This window comes from Schistocerca cancellata, chromosome 12, assembly GCF_023864275.1.
Source record: "Schistocerca cancellata isolate TAMUIC-IGC-003103 chromosome 12, iqSchCanc2.1, whole genome shotgun sequence".
NCBI classification, from domain to species: domain Eukaryota; kingdom Metazoa; phylum Arthropoda; class Insecta; order Orthoptera; family Acrididae; genus Schistocerca; species Schistocerca cancellata.
In genome coordinates this window covers 110,441,765-110,446,283 of record NC_064637.1, presented here as the reverse complement: position 1 = coordinate 110,446,283, position 4,519 = coordinate 110,441,765, and the positions used below count along the sequence as shown (strand labels likewise).

Below are 4,519 nucleotides of genomic sequence, written 5' to 3'. Positions count from 1 at the left end.
TTTCGGGGTTTGGCAGCATGTAATTGCGCTCGACTTGCGATGATAGTTTCTGACATGGTGTCGCGGACGGGAAGCATTAGCTGGCGCACATCAAGAGCCCGTTTCGTCTGGTGACCGTGTCGAGAAGAAGGCGCGCCAACATCCAGCTTCTGCAACAGCGACGGCCGACAATGAGTGACTGTCGCCACCTCCTCGATCGACGGCTTCAAACCTTCAATCAACCAACAAGGAAGACTGGAAGCACGTAAAGTTTTAGAACTGTATGGCAGACCTCAGCTTTTCCAACTTTTAAAATTGTTGCATCACAAAATTATAGCTACTTAGCATGAACCTTTGTTGCTCATTGTGCCAATTGCATTACCAAGCAGGGTCCCTTCCTTTTCCGGAATGAACCCGAGTGTCGTTGAAATTCAAACGCCAGCATTAAAGTAATATTATAGCATTTCACTGCTTTAATTTCAAAGTTCAGTTAAAGTATTCATAGCTGGCTACAATATTTAGATTACACAAGCATGAATTAAGAGTGCGAGTTTTGTTACCGTATTTTAGCTTACCTGTGACTGCAGCTCAGCTTGGTACGTACTAAATTTTACTATTGTTAATTGTTCAGAATCATTTAATTCAAGTTCAAAGTTAAATCTCTTGTTTCTAAATTGCGTAGATTCAAGTAGCTTTTGAAATGATTGTTGAGGTAGTCCAAGACTAACCGTATTTTACTGAATTTCGATGTGCTTCAGAAAGAAAGCTCACTATTAACTTCAGTCACTAAATTAGCTTTCGATTTTCCGGTTTTATTAATTCTTTTGCTAAATTAAGTCAGAGTGTAGCGAAACTTATTACCTCTGACAAACTTTCAGTTTTCACACTACGTGTGTCAACCTTCAGTTGCCACGCTTCTAGTGCTAATTATATGTGTAATAATCTTTCTTTTTCAGTTACTATAGTAATTGTCCTTAGTACTGGCGACCGTAATTTCCCCCAAATCTCAAATATCTAATTACCGCTAGTTAATTGTTAACGTAACTGCCGCACATTTACTTTCTTTATTAACTTTACCCCTATTTCAAAATTAATTTCCACCAGTTTCATTAGCATTTTTCCTTTCATTTAGATTAACCCTTTCCTCCCTCTTTACCGACAGATTAACCTCGGTGACGATTGCTTTTCCCAAATTTCCATTAGGTACACGCGGTTTAATTTTTCACTGTCATTAAGGTCGATAAGTGAGGGGGAGGTTACAAGCGGCGAGGAAATCTCCGCGGGACGTCGTTTGGCCGGGCCCAGTGGCAGTCTCTATGCAGTGTCAGAGTGTGTGGGGCTGTTCCCATTGCTAGGAGTCCCGTGGCTCACTGATCCTGGACACGAAAGTTTGAGTTTGGATTTAATTTACCAGCAAGTCAAGACTGTTCACACTATGTCGTTTGGTTCTCGTTGTTGGCTGTTGGGACATTCCTGCGAGCAACCATGTGTGCGTTCAAGTTGGCGAAGGTTTAACCACCGTGTGGTGGAGTCTAACTGTATTTGGTTATTTGCAATTGAAGCGCACCAGCGGAATTTTCTGCCCTGGCCGTTGATGTAAATTTAGGCAGTGACCTTTCCTCACCGTGTGGTCGCTGTCCAGCACGGTGTGTAGTTCGACAGCTTAATGTATGCTTGGTTGTGGGCGTCCATGCCTTTTACGTTTGCATTGAACTCCCAGTTGTGTGCTGGTCGAGTGGAGCGCAAGTTACCTTGTCGGTGGGTCTGTTGACTGTCGGTTGGGTTGTCGTCGGATTGAGAATGGTTGGGCCGACTGCCTGTCTCACCTAAGTGAACGTTAGTATTTCAAGTGCTGGCCGACCCCCGAAACTTCTGAGCGCCGTTAGCTACACTGCCTTTTCTTATTTTCTGTTGTGTGTGTTTGTATGGCTCATAGCCTATGGTTTTGAATTAAAGTTGAATTGCTTTTAGTGGTGTTTTATGTTATAGGCCTTCAGCCGTTTTAAAATTGAAGTTCCTTGCTTGTCAAGTGTTAGATTGTTTGGGGCCTTCGGCCCAATTTAGGGTAAGGCTTTGTTGTTTAAATTTATGTTACCTTGAGTTTTATGTCGTGGCTCCTTCAGCCGTTTTTAAATTGAGGATCTTTGTCTTTCGAGCATCAGACTGTTTGGGGCCTTCAGCCTATTTGAAGATAAGGCCTTCTGCCTTGTGTTTTTTTATTTAATTTTATCTTGAGTCTTAAATCATCGGCCTTCAGCGTCCTTAAATTAAGGTTGTTGCTTTTCAGGTGTTAGATTTTTGGGCCTTCAGCCATATTATAAAACTTACTTAACGTGAGCCTTCTGCTTTCTAAATATACTTTTGGGGTCTGAATTTTGAGTTAGCTTTCAGCCTTTTTTTTTTTAATTAAAGTAGTTGTGCCCTAAAGGCATAAGATAGTGTGGCGTATTCAGCCGATAACTAAGTTCAAGAATTTGTACTATAATGTTTGGTCAAATAAATAAAGTTATGTGTGTTCGAGTGTAAGTAACAGCCGCTCATTTTGGCCCCTTTCCACAATTCCACCTAGTTGTCCTGTCCTGTGGGTTTAGTAGGGCGTTTCAGTTACTCTACAGTACAAAATCCTCTGGTGAGCAACACCTCGGCAACTATCTGCGAAGGACCTGATCCGTCTGAATTATTGCCCAGCCATTCTGCAATATTTCCGTGTATTGGAACAACACTGCAGCAAAGTTGACGGCAGCAATACCGTGGCGACACACTGCCGTAAAATATGGCCGCTGTAAAGGCACCTTAAGTAAACAAGAGAAAGAACTCGAGCAGAGCCCAGAGGTGGTGTGTGCTGCAGCGCCTAGCTTTCTACCCCAGACGAGTCCTCAGCGACGTCGTCCGGCGGAGTAGCCCCGGCGGTCAGCGGCCGCGTTCGTTAGCGCGCCTGGGCGGCCGCCGCGGAGTCACGTCGAGCCACTGGGCCCGCCGGCTCATTAGGCGCCGTCTAGCGCCGCGTCCTCAACGCCCGGACCGCGGCCGAGCCCAAGAAGCAACAGCGCCACCTCCAATTACCGGCTCACCGTCGTGCGGGGACCGTTCGGCGTTACGGGAGACTAGCTGTACTACGGGGTGCCATGATGTTTGGTTAAATGAAGCCTTCGATACAGTGTCGCTATCTCAAAGCCAGATTCCAGAATGAGATTTTCACGCTGCAGCGGAGTGTGCGCTGATATGAAACTTCCTGGTAGATTAAAACTGTGTGCCGGACCGAGACTCGAACTCGGGACCTTTGCCTTTTGCGGGCAAGTGCTCTACCAACTGAGCTACCCAAGCACGACTCACGCCCCGTCCTCACAGCTTTACTTCTGCCAGTATCTCGTATCCTACCTTCCAAACTTTACAGAAGCTCTCCTGCGAACCCTGCAGAAGAAGTTTCATATCAGCGCACACTCCGCTGCAGAGTGAAAATCTCATTCTGGAAACATCCCCCAGGCTGCGGCTAAGCCATGTCTCCGCAGTAGCCTTTCTTTCAGGAGTGCTAGTACTGCATGGTTCGCAGGAGAGCTTCCGTAAAGTTTGGAAGGTAGGAGACGAGATACTGGCAGAAGTGAAGCTGTGAGGACGGGGCGTGAGTCGTGCTTGGGTAGCTCAGATGGTAGAGCACCTGCCCGCGAAAGACAAAAGGTACCGAGTTCGAGTGTCGGTCCGGCACACAGTTTTAATCTGCCAGGAAGTTTCATATCAGCGCACATTCCGCTTACAAAAATGCTATCAACATTTTGTTTGTGTTGTGTACATAGTTCCACATAGTCAGCGCGTACACAACTTTCCCACTAGAGCGCGCCCCGCTAAGCACAACAGCGCAGGCGCAGCGCTCGTCCGTCTCCGCACTACGAGATGGCGCTGTCTTAGAGACGGACCAAATTCTGCTTCCGCCGATCCGCGTATTAATATGTAACGCAGCCAATGAGATCGCTGCTAATGTAGAATCTTTTCTCCTCGCGGATCATACTCACACAGTGATACTTGAATGCTCGAGGTATTATATCGAGTGTACAGACCTCCGATTAGTCAGTCTGCATTAGTCTAGTCAAGTTTCAGTCTGCGCCTAATAAGATTACCATATTCCTGTACATAGCCATGAAGATAAATGACTAGACACTTTTGTCAAGTATCAGAGATTGAAAGGTCTCTGTTGGATTCCTTTCATGTTAATTTCTTAAATCTGTTGTCATTTAAGGCATAAATTCCTCGTCTAAATTTACTGTGGCGTTTCTGACTGTCTGGGAGGAGACTGAGTAGTGGAACGTGTTATTTTTACACATAAACAAGAACGATCTGTCACACTACTACACTTTAAAACACAGCTTATATGTAATTCATGTCACACAGACTCATACGGAACCTACATCCGCTTTCTTTTATATACTGTATATGATAAGATACTGTCAACCCCCTTCCCTTCTATGTGAAAGAATGAATGAGCAAATTTATTTCTAGTTGCATGCTTGAGGGTAGCAGACAAGCCTGTCTGCTAGAGAACAGTAGG

At 45.3% G+C, this 4,519-nt stretch overlaps 1 non-coding gene across 1 annotated transcript; it reads right to left on the bottom strand.

The window, feature by feature from the left end:
• Positions 1 to 3,229: 3,229 nt before the first annotated feature.
• Trnal-caa (transfer RNA leucine (anticodon CAA)) lies at positions 3,230 to 3,304 on the bottom strand. Its single transcript has one exon. It is a non-coding gene; the product is annotated as a tRNA-Leu (tRNA).
• Between the last annotated feature and the right edge of the window lie 1,215 nt (positions 3,305 to 4,519).